Source organism: Bos indicus x Bos taurus, chromosome 14 (assembly GCF_003369695.1).
Source record: "Bos indicus x Bos taurus breed Angus x Brahman F1 hybrid chromosome 14, Bos_hybrid_MaternalHap_v2.0, whole genome shotgun sequence".
In the NCBI taxonomy this organism is placed as follows: Eukaryota; Metazoa; Chordata; class Mammalia; order Artiodactyla; family Bovidae; genus Bos; species Bos indicus x Bos taurus.
Genome location: NC_040089.1, coordinates 16,569,567 through 16,581,939, shown reverse-complemented (window position 1 = coordinate 16,581,939; position 12,373 = coordinate 16,569,567). Strand labels below are relative to the sequence as shown.

At 49.3% G+C, this 12,373-nt stretch overlaps 1 pseudogene; it reads right to left on the bottom strand.

The window, feature by feature from the left end:
- Positions 1–696: 696 nt before the first annotated feature.
- On the bottom strand, positions 697–1,462 carry LOC113903939 (annotated as a pseudogene).
- Positions 1,463–12,373: the final 10,911 nt, after the last annotated feature.

The window sequence follows — 12,373 nt, the reverse complement described above, 5'->3', positions numbered from 1 at the left end:
AACTCTAGAGGAAGAAATGGTGGTTTTTTTCATTGTCAGATTTTCTCAGCCCCACTGCATGGACATATGGAACTGTGTGTGACATTTTTACTCTAACCACAAAATTTCATGAATTTTCAGTCAGTGAATAATAAAATAAATCAACATTCTAGGTGAAAAGATGGAAGCAATTTTGAGGGTAAAAATATTTCCTTAAAAATTTCTTGAGAATCTAAGACTTTGACCACATTCGCTGGGACTGAGGCCTTAGAGTGAAAAAGCAGGTCACTGTGTCCCCACAGGCCATAGGATGGGGAACCAGTGTCCAACAATCTGAGATTTAGTCAACTGCAGCTAATAGCTAAACACTGTTTGTTAATAGGCAAATAAGAGAGTTCTCTTTCTGCCCTGTTGAAGAGAATAGGAAGTGTGGGGGCATCAAGGAAATTAGTATTGGCTGAGTGCCTCTTGGGTGGGCCCTCTGCTATCATGTTATTTGTTACCTAAACAAGTAGAGGCTGTTTATTCTTCCACATACAAAGGACCTTTCAGTTCAGTTCAGTTCAGTTCAGTCACTCAGTCGTGTCCGACTCTTTGCGGCCCCATGAATTGCAGCATGCCAGGCCTCCCTGTCCATCACCAACTCCCAGAGTTCACTCAAACTCACGTCCATCGAGTCAGTGATGCCATCCAGCCATCTCATCCTCTGTCGTTCCCTTCTCCTCCTGCCCCCAATCCCTCCCAGCATCAGAGTCTGGGTATGGAAGTGGAGTTTGACTTTCTTCCTAACCATGCAAGAGATTTAAGAAAGGGAGTGATCAGGTCAGATTGATTGATTGATTTTTCTGTGAAGAGCTCCTTTATTGCCTGAGGGACTCTGGCTCCACACTGAAGAAGGGGTTTATTGGGGTGAAGGGATCGGTGGCTTTCAATTTCAAGCTCTGGTTCTCAGTCTTCGGGTACCTGTACATGAATCGCTGCAGCTAGGGTGCACCAGGTTAGGCGCCCACGCACTTTGGCTTCCGGACCAGGGAGAGATTCCAGGCCCCACAGGGTGAAGCTGCTGAAACTGGCTGTGGCTCCAAGCAAGCGGTCGAGGTCCCAATCAAGCCATCAAAGTCCCGCTCCAGTGCCTCCGGGGTTTCCACCAGTTCCTGCTCCTCTCGCTGTGGTCATCCTGCCTCCCCAACACCTCTGCCTTCTCTTCTGTCATCGCATATCCCACGAAGCCGGGCAGCACCACCACCTCCTCGGCACGTAGACTACGGCCCCGAAACGACACTTCCAGTGCATCAAGACCCTGGCGGATGGATGGCTGGGCTGAAGAAGCGCCCCACGGAGCGGGGGTGGGGGGTGGGGGTGGGGTGGTAACCCAGACCCCGCAGGGCAGAAGGTGCAGCGAGACGAGGGCGGGGTCGGCCAGGGCATCAGGGCGCAGGTGGACGCAGCGCTTGGCGATGCCTTCCTTGTCGCTGTTCTCCATGGTCCGTCGCGACTCCGTAGCTCGCAGGCCAGCTTTATTTTTTGAAAAATAAATGAATCCATTGTTTCCCCACTTCTGCTAGGAGTGTCGTTCCAATCCTGACTCCTGGTGGCAGGGCAAGAGTGACGAGAGGAGAGAATGGAGCCAGGGAGAGTCGTTAGGGGGAGCCCCTTTGCATAGTCTGGCGACAGATTCCCATCCAGTACACCCATGAAGCATCACCATCTCCTTCTTCTCGTCCTTTCTGCTATCATCGTCATTTACAGAGTCACTGTATATTTATATTTCAAATGGCATTGACATTCTTAATGTCACTGCACATTTTTACTTCTCTATGTGTTATTACCTCCACCATATTATTTTTGCCTTCGACATTTATATGGTCACCTTAAGTGCTTCCTCCTCATCAAGCCCTGAGAAGGAGGAGGATATTATCATTCCGAAAATATAATTTGGGCAGTCATGTCCTAGTGGGGTTGAGTAGCTTGCCCGGGGTCTTCTTTCAGACTGGAAGATCTGGAGGGTGACTGCTCAGGATTCTGTGACCTCATCATCACCTCCAGTTTGAAGATGGGGATAAAGGCAAGTGCTCACCATCCTCCGTGATGGATATAGAGATATGAAGACTGTTCACTGGGGACATTGTCCATCACGGATCTTGGAGATGATGGACAGAGGTAGAAAGAGAGAGAAAAGGAATTATTATAACATGGTCCCAACTTGCCATGTGAGGGAGCTGAAGGGTGAAGGAGCTGGCAGAAGGTAGCAAAAACTTGGACACCTTTATTGCATGTAAATTCTGATTTTACAGGTGGGGAGACAAAGGTCCAGGGAAGGGAGGTAAATTATAACAATGTTGTTGCTGTTTAGTCGCTAAGTCCTGTTCGACTCTTTTGCAACCCCATGGACTGTAGCCCGCCGGGCTCCTCTGTCTGATTCTCCAGGCAAGAATACTGCAATGGGTTACCATTTCCTTCTCCAGGGGATCTTCCTTACCCATTTCCTGCATTGGCAGGCAGATTCTTTACCCCTAGCACCACCAGGGCAGCCCTTATGGATGTTATCTCTTCTAATTCTTGCAGGAATCCTATGAAGGAGTTACTGCTTTTCTGTGGGTGCTATAACAATCCCATGGTCTGAAACAATAGAAATGCATTATCTCAAGTTCTGGAGTCCAGAAGCCCCAAATCAAGGTATTGGCAGGGTTGCTCCCCTCCTAGAGGCTTTAGATGAGGAAGGACTCTTCCTTGCCTCTTCGGGTTTCTGATGGCTTCAGGCGTTTCATGGCTTGTGGGCTGCGTAACTCCAGTCTCTGCCTTCATCTTTGCCTCTGTGCCTCAAATCTCCCTCACCCTTTCTCTTAAAGGACACTTGCCATTTGATTTATGATCTGCCTAGTTAATCCGGGATTATCTCATCCTGAGATCCTTTATATAACCGCATTTGCAAAGATCTCTTTTTTTTCCAAATAAGGTTTTATGTTTTGGGGCCATGATTCAAACCACTACAGTGAGATAGCATCCTCATCTCCACTTTACCACAGGGGATCCTGATGCTCAGAGAGGTTAAGAGATGTCCCCAAGGCCATATAGCTACAGATGGCTCTTTGTAATGCATTATGTTTAATAGCAGAAATGGTATTAACGGCCAACCCACAGATAGCAGTTATGTATATTAATTCAGTTAATCCTCGCAAAAACTCTATGAGGAGGCACGTGTTATCATAATCCCTAATTTAGAGAGGAGGAAACTGAGAAACAGAGAGGTTGGTTAATTTTCTCGGGGTCACACAGCCAGGCACTTTGGCTCCCTCTGTGCTGTTGTCCATTCAGAAACTGCCATATAGCCTCCTCTGCAGACTCGAAAGGTCACCACGCAAACCACTGTTAGAGGTGTTTTCAGTGGCGACTGCTGCTGCTGCGTCACTTTAGTCGTGTCCGACTCTGTACGACCCCATAGATGGCAGCCAACAAGGCTTCCCGTCCCTGGGATTCTCCAGGCAAGAACACTGGAGTGGGTTGCCATTTCCTTCTCCAATGCATGAAAGTGAAGCCACTCAGTCGTGTCCGACTCTAGTGACCCCGTGGGCTGCAGCCTACCAGGCTCCTCCATCCATGGGATTTTCCAGGCAAGAGTACTGGAGTGGGGACTGGAAAGTCTCAAAAGGGGGTTCTGAGATGGGTCCCTAAGACCTAGTGGGGGAGATAGGCTATGTGCTCAGTCACTTCAATAGTGTCCAACTTTTTGTAATTCCCCTTGGACAGTAACCCACCAGGCTCCTCTGTCCATGGGATTCTCCAGGCAAGAATACTGGAGTGGGTTGCCAATTCCTTCTACAGGGGATCTTCACAACCTGGGACCGAGCCTGCCTCTCTTTCATCTCCTGTATTGGCAGGCAGATTCTTCACTACTGCACCACCTGGGAAGCCCCAGACAGACTGTAGGCAAGATTACAGATCCACAGGGCTGTGCCAACTCCGGGGTGCAGGGGACACTGCTCTGGACATGGGAGACCTCAGTTCCTGTCTCTGGGTTCTCACCTCCTGGCTAGCAGCCCCAAGGCGAACCTCCCTTTGCCTTTGTCCTGCACTTCTCTGCTGATGGCACAGTCATCCTGAGAGTCAGTCAAGCTAGCAACTGCGTGCTCTCTCTCTTCTTTGCTCCCCACCTCCTCCCCTTTGTGCATCAGTTAGTGTCCAGCTCCCTGTGGATTCTGTTTCCTTGTTTCCTAAGTCCTTGCTGTTCTATTAACAGCTGTAGCTCATCGTGGGATGGGAATAGCAGCGCATCTAAACTCTCTGGATTCCTCCATCCTTCCCCTGGCTGCCCGCAGAGTAGTCTTCCTGCAGCCCTCCTCTGGAGGGGTTGAGTATTCATTTGTTGAGCAAACCTGTGTTGGTTACCTTCTCTGTGTCAGGAACCAAGGAGACAGATGTGGCCAAGGCAACCCTGTTCTCCGTCCTCATGGGACTTCCATTTGGGTGAGGGCATCAGCTAAATAAAGTCACAAAAACAAATTAAACAATAAATAGTTATGATTAAAGGTATGAAATAAAGACAAAAGGGGTGAGAAAGAATAATGCAGTGGGTGGGGTGGAGGCTGTATTTTATTTTAGACAGTTGATTTTTTTTCTTTTTTTGGCTTTGCAGCATGCAAGATCTTAGTTCCCTGCCCAGGGATCGAACCCTTATCCCCTGCATTGGAAGTACAGAGTCTTAACCACTGGACTGCCAGGGAAATTCCAGAAGGTATTTGATAAAGGGTTTCAGGAAGGTGCTGAGGAGAATCTGGAAGAGTCTTGTGATACCTGAGCCAGGTAATGTGGGTACAGTGCTTAGTAAGGGGGCAGGAAATGTTAGTCATTGTCATTCGTGGATTACTTCAGTCAGCAAACATTTTCTGAAGGCTAATTGTTATACCGGCTTCCCTGATGGCTCAACAGGTAAAGAATCTGCCTGCTAATGGAGGAGATGTTGGTTCGATCCCTGGTCTGGGAAGATACCCTGGAGAAGGAAATGGTAACCCACTCCAGTATTCTTCCCTGGATAATCCCATGGATAGAGGAGCCTGGCAGGCTACAGTTGTGGGATCTCAAAAGAGTTGGATACAGCTTATCAAGTAAAAAGCAATTGTTACACCTGTGTGCACAGACCCTGGTGGTCTCAGTCTCAAGTGGAGAATTATCTGGGCCCTCTCAACCACGAGCATTCTTAGTTTTGCCCTGCAGATAAGTTAAGTCAAACACATCTATAGCCAAAGTGGGGATTAATTCTGTTTTCTTCTCCAACACTTCACCAAAGATAAGTGTCTCAGAGGCTCTGCTAGTGAATTCTACTATTTTCTCCTCAGTCTTATCTTGAGAATAGATGTCTCCACATTGCCTCACTTCCAGGCTGTCTCCAAGGGTTTTGATTTTGCAGTTGCCCTGGGGTGGCCTCTGGTCTCTGAACGTAAGGAGAGCCAGAGGGTTTTTGGGGGGAAATGCAGAAACAGCCTCCAATTTTGAATAGGACTAGGCTCTTGTGCTTGCATCCTCCTAACTTACAAACACTTGGGATTCTTGAATCTCTGTCCTCAAATCACCATTTTCTGGACCATCAACTTGTTCTGGGAGCATCACTGGGGATTTCTGGACCACAGGCCCTGGAATCCTAATTAAATCAAATAAGTAAAATGAAGAACAAAAGAGACTCATGGGTATCTTTAGGGAAAACAAAACCCAAACTCCCTGCAAGAAAAGAATGATATGGTGTTTGAATGGAAGACTAGAATTCCTATAAGATTGCATGAGAGCTGACATTTCAGAAACCAGACCCCTCCCTCCAGCCCCCTCGGCATTGGCTTCTGTGTTAACGTGCAGCCTCTCAAGACGTCATCCCAAAGGCTTATGTTGGCTAGATGGAGAAAAGGACATGGTGGTGACATTGTGCTAACAGATGAGTTCTCTTAGATCATTTCTCGTGCCTGATTCTGGGCTTCTCTTCACGGACTCTAACTCCTCCTTGATAGGCATTTGGCAAACGTTGCTCACCTTGGGATTTTGGGAAGCTGCTCGAAAGCTATATCTTGTATACATTGACCGTGGAGTTCATTAAAGAGTTGCTAGTCCCTATGATGGCAACCCACTCCAATGTTCTTGCCTGGAGAATCCCAGGGACAGGGGAGCCTGGTGGGCTGCTGTCTATGGGGTCGAAAAGAGTCGCACACAACTGAAGTGACTTAGCAGCAGCAGTCCCTATGAAGTGGTTTGGTGGTGGTTTAGTCGCTCAGTCGTGTCCAACTCTTTGACCCCATGGACTGCGGTCCACCAGGCTCCTCTGTCCATGGGATTCTCCAGGCAAGAATACTGGAGTGTGTTGCCATTTCCTTCTCCAGTGAAATGGTTTAGTTCAGTTCAATACACATTTACTGAGTACCTTCTCAGACATGGTCCCCACCCATGAGATGCCCCGGATGAAAAGGGAAGATGAGGAGGTGTCTGTCGTGGTGGCCCAGCCTGGGACCAAGGATGGTGCAGGTCAGCAAGATGCCTTCTGGGGAGAGATGTTGTCTACATGGGATAGATAATGCCTCCTCCCCAAATTCATGACAACTCAGAACCTCAGAATGTGACCTTGGTTGAAGTAGGGTCTTTGCAGACGTAATAAGGTAAGGATCAAGATGCGATCATACGAGTTAGGGTAAGCCCCAAGTCCAATAAGAGACAGAGGAGGACATGCAGAGAATGTTGTGTGATGATGGAGGCAGAGATTGGAGCAATTCAGCTACCGGCCAAGGAATGGCAGTGTTTTCCAGGAGCCCCTAGAAGCTGGAAGAGATGAGGCAAGATTCTTCTTAGAGCCTTCAGAGGGAGCCCAGCCCTGCCGATACCTTGATTTTGGATTTCTAGCCTCCAGAACGCGGGAGAACAAATTTCTGTTGTTAGAACCTGCTGAGTTGGTAGAGTTTGTTATGGCAGCCTTGGGAACCCCTGGGAGCCAACACAGTGTCTGAGCTGAGTCCTAAAGGAGGTATCAGAGCCTTGCCCTCATTCCCACACTCTTTTCCCAGGTTGGAGCACATGCAGTTGGGGAAACTCCATTGGTCAGTGACAGCAGGAGTTTATTCACCTCCTTACCACTGTGCCTGCATGTAGGGGTTTCTGCTCAGTACTTGTTGAATGCATAATAGCTTATAAGTGAATGAAGGAAGAAGAAAGCAGTGCTCTCAAAGGAGGATCAGTGAGCAGAGGCAGGAAATGGGTTCTCAGGTGTGAGAAACTGTGGCAGCCAGAAGGGAGGGGCTGCCAAGGGTTATCTGTGTCAACTGCTTCTCCTTGGTCCAAGTGGGTACTGAGTGAAGTTTTTCATGGGGGACGTGCAGACTGGCCAGTGAAGAAGACAGAGAGAAATACCTAATACAGAGGAAGAGAAGGGAAATTGACTGTGTCCATTGTCCACTCAATGTCAGACACTGTACTGTGTCTGTTAATGACCATCATCTGTCTTGTCATTCTCCAAACAATCCCTCAGGTAGGTAAAAGTCCACCCATTTTCCAGATGTGGAAACTGAGGCTCAGAGAAGTGAAGTAACTTTTTAGACGTTGCACTGCCAGGGAGTGACAGACCCTGAATCCCGGCCCAGGTCTCTCCTGCTCCCACATTTCTGTGCCTGCTTCCTCAAACACTTGTTGGCAAGAGAAGGTCGTTGGGGTCCCTGAGGCTGGGGAAGGACTCAATGCCATCCAAGTCCAGATGACTGGATTAGGTGAGGGGAAGGGGAAGATTCTCTGAAAAATGATCCAGGTGGGCATGTGGAGTTCTGGGGACCTGGATGGCCTGATGGCCATCAGCTGTGCCATTTTGAATAGCATTCCCAGGGTTAAAAATCAATGTCATTTTCTTCCCCATCATATTTCATACTGCTCTAGTCTGTGTTTTTCATTGTTGTCAGGTCGGTCTGCAATAATAATTTTTAAAAATTAAGCACCATCGGGGTTCACTCCTGACTTAAAAGCACCAGTGCATAAGTTCTCACCCACAGCAGCATGAACACCCTGGTGGTGTTTAGGGTCTGTTCGTTTGTGCAGGCACCCGTTCATTCCACAAGCACTTCAGCGTCGTCTGAGTGCCAAGCAGTGATTGAACTTGGCCCAGGGGTTTATGGGGCACTGAGACTCTGTCTTCGCCTCCACGAAGAGCACCCCTTCTGGTTTCATTCCAGGTCTCTATGGTGCTATAATATGAAAAGAGCGGGAATAAAGGGAGGGAGGGAGAGGGGAAGGTAGGTAGAAAAGTTGGAAAGAGTTCCATGGAGGAGGTGAAGGCCAAGTAAGGGTTCAGTAGGTAGGGCTGGGGGAGGCACTGGAGCAAAAGTAGCCTGTGGAAAGGCATGGGGGTGTGTTGGAGCTGTGTGGAGAGGGTGGTGTCAGACGTACCGAGAACACGTTTGAGTAAAGCCAGTTATTGTCCTTGTCAGGGTGTTACAGAGTTTTATTATAGGCGGCAGGGGTACTTGGTTTTTAAAACGTGGATATCTGGGGCTTGTTCTTGTTCATCAGACAGAGCATGTGCTCATGCTCAGTCACACAGTCGTGTCTGACTCTTTGTGAGCCCGTGGACTGTAGCCCACCAGGCTCCTCTGTCCATGGAATTTTCCAGACAAGAATACTGGGGTGGATTACCATTTCCTCCTCCAAGGATCCCCCTCACCCAGGGATCAAACCCACATCTCTTGCGTCTCCTGCACAGGCGAGCAGATTCTTTACTACTGAGCCATCTGGGAAACCCTCATCAGACAGGATATAAAAGAGGATGAAGCAGGATTATAAGGGGGAGACCATCTGGAGGGGAGACTGGACCCTCCAGGAGGGGGTTCACCTTCTGAGTCACCACTGCTCATGGGGACGAGAGTCAGGAAGGGTCTGCATGGGGTGGGGCCAGGATGCCAGCAACTGTCTCTCACTGGGGCCATGTAGCTCTGCCAGGGGACCGCTGCTGTAGTATCTGCTGGTCATTTCCTGGTCAGCGTGGGGCCTGATGGTGGTCTCAGCACAGCAGACCTTCTTACAAGATGCCTGCTGGGAGTCAGGGCTGCAGGGGGCGTGTCTCAGTGCGGAAGCTGGCAGCCCCTCCTGCACCCCACTTACCGCTCCCCTGCTGCAGTTTCTTTCCTCCCATGCCGTTTTCTCTGCTAGTCCCCCTCCTGCTCCCTGGTGTGTTGGGACAGGGTGTTTGATGTTTTTGTGGATGTTTTCTTGCTTAGCCCTCACTCTGCTTCATTTCCCCCTCTTCCCTTGTTGCCTGTTGAGATGATTAGTCAGCCTAGTTGACATTTTTCCACTTAAAATGTTTCACTGCTCCTGGCTAAATATATTTTGACCTCAGCTCTGGACCGTGACTCTCTCCTCAAGCAGCAAGACTGAGGACACTTTGTGCCAAAACCTTCTCTCTCTTTCGTGTTGGTCTGAGTTTATGGTCAGCAGATTGGAAAGGATTCCTTGGATGTGGAGGGTCATTTTGCAGCCCAGTTCAGATGTGGGGCTTGACCTCGGGAGGCCCAGGTGTGTGGCATGCACCTGTCACAGAGGCATCTGATCTGACCCACGGAGCTGGCCTGTGATGTGCGCCCTAATGGGTTTGGCTCTGGGACATCTTTCTTTATAAATCCCAGCAGGCAATTTACATAGTTTTGTGCCCCAGGGAGACTTAGACGAGCTCTGAGTAGCCACAGACTCTGGCAGCTTATTAAATATTGGATGGAGACGAAGGGAAAAGAAAGTCAAAGCATTAGCAAGTCTCTGACAGAAGGATTGTTGGAGGCCGCAAAAGGAGTTATAGATGGCAAGACGCCTCCTTCTAATTCCAGGCAAATAGGGCCCTCTGGACAAAGCCTGCAGGCTTGACTGAGGTAGGCTGTGCCACCCAGAGTCACCAAACTTGATTTAGGAGGGGAAAGGAGAGGGAAAGTGGGAAGGACAGAGTGTTCCCTTAGCAGAGGGCCTGGGAGAGCTTAAAGTAGTGCCTATGCATACTTAGCTCTGAGTTTGAGATGGAGATCCCCGAGGTGGTGTTGATTCAGCCTCTGTGTCCACTTACCAATTCTTTCATCCACTCATCACATGTTTATCGAGGATCTGCAATCCCTGTGGCTGACGCTGAGCCCAGCCAGCCCTGGCTCTGGGAATGCAGAGGAAAATGGAACAAGTGTAAGACTATAGAAGGGAAGATGATAATCAAATTATCACAGATGGGGTGAGGGCTTCAAAGGGGTCATATCAGAGACAAGGGGGTCATTTAATAGGAGAGTTGACCCAGGCTGGGGTGGTGGGGGGCATGGAAGACTTCCTCGATGCAATGACTTTTAAATCTGGAGTGTCAAGTATAAATTGAAATTACATTAGGTGAAGAGGTGAGGGAGGTGGTGTGTATTAAGCAAGGCCAAGAATAAGTGTAAAGGCCCTGTGGCAAGAGAGAGGAGGGGGACTAAGAAAGGATGGCTAAGCAGAGATGACTGTAGGGAGCAGGGGAAGCAAAAGATGAAGTCAGAGAGAAAGGCAGGGGCTGGGTCAGAGAAAGTCAGAGAGAAAGGCAGGGGCTGGGTCAGAGAAAGTCAGAGAGAAAGGCAGGGGCTGGGTCAGAGAAGCCCTGGAGGGTAGATAAAGGCTAGATTCTTGCAAAGGTCTCTGGAAGACTTAACATCATTTTGAACAGGAAAGTAACATGATCATGTCACGCGAGTGTATGTTCCTTGGTTCTTTGTCTCGTCACAACAAAGATTTGGAGTGAAGGACATTAAAGCCCCCTCGGCATGTCACAGCTCTCAGGTCTTGGATAGACCGTGTTATAGCTCTCAGGTCTTGAATGGACCATGTTATAGCTCTTAGACAAATCAGTGTTACAGCTCAGTGTTACAGCTCTATTTTATTTAGAAGATAGCAGGAAAATCCATCTTCGAGGCGTGAGGGCACATCAATCCAAAGACACGAGGAGAAGAGCGACCCAGCACGCGGGAGAGAGAGAGCGAGCGAGCTAGCTTTGGCTCCTCTATTTATGTTTCTCTCTCCCTGGGCCTGTCCTGTGTAAATTGGGCTAGCCAGGAGTGTTGTTTGTTTTACCTGAGGTCCTCACTCCGGTCCTCAGACCTTCTTTTGTTCTATTTTCGCAGGCTTTTCCCTTCCTTGTCTTTTAGCCACCACCATTTTGGACTCCTACCTAACAATCAGAACTGAATTTTTAAAAGAATACTCTGCCTGTTATTTGAGGAACGATCAGAGGGACAGGAATGGAAGCAGTGAGTCTATTAGGAGACTGGTAGGAGGCGGGGGATGGCTGCACTCAGAGAAGGAGTGATGGAGACAGAGGGGCTGGAGGTATTGGGGGTCTATTTCAGGGTTGTCATCTGGTGACAGGACCAGATGTGGATGGATCAGATGGAGGCATCAGCAGAGACTCCAGGGAGCAAACCACATGGTTATGAATTGGGCAAGCATTTTCTGGAGGAGGGCACAGCAAGCTTGGAAACAGAAAGTGGAGAATTGCTGGAAATGTGTGAGCTGGAGGCTGAGGCCGAACAAGAAATGGAGGATGTATTGGGAGGCGAGATCAGGAGATGAGAGCAGAGAGGTGGCCGGAGCTGGTGGAGAAGCAAGCTTGCGGATCCCTGCAGGTGGCCTGAGACAGCTGGGAAGGCTCTGGAGGGAACAGGGGAATGATCGATTCTGTCTCACTTTTGTGTGTAACGAAGGTCACTCCAGGTACATGGCAGGCAGGAGAAGGGGACAACAGAGGATGAGATGGGTTGATGGCATCACCGACTCAATGGACATGAGTTTGAGTAAACTCCAGGAGTTGGCGACGGAGAGGGAAGCCTGGTGTGTTGCAGTCCATGAGGCCGCAAAGAGTCAGACACAACTGAGCGGCTGAACTGAACTGAAGGGCGCTCAGGCTGCTGTGTGGAGAAGAGGTTCAGGGGCAAAGTGGAAGCAGAGAGGCCGGTGAGGAAATGATGGTGATGGTTTAGCTGGAATCAAGGTGACGGCCAGGACCAGAGGCAGAGCTGTGGGGGTGAGGCGCCGTGTGGCTCTGGATAGTCTTGGAACAGACAGAAGGAGGTGTGAGAGAAAGAGCCAAGACGAGTGTCTGAGGCTTTGGGCCCGAGAAACTGGGAGAGGGTATTGTTCTCTCCCAGAATGGAGAAGCCCATGGAGGGGTCATCTTGGAGAGAAAAGATTGATCTTGAACATGTTCAGTTTGAACTGTCTCCTTAACATCAGTGTGGAGATGCAGGGTAGGCAGTGGAACCCACTTTCCCTTCTGTCTAGAGACAGAGAAAGCTGCCAGTCAGCAGTAGTGGGGCAGTGTGGATGGCCAGGCCCTGGGTGAGCTTTGCACCCAGGGAGTGATGTGCTAAGTTGCTTCAGTCGTGTCTGA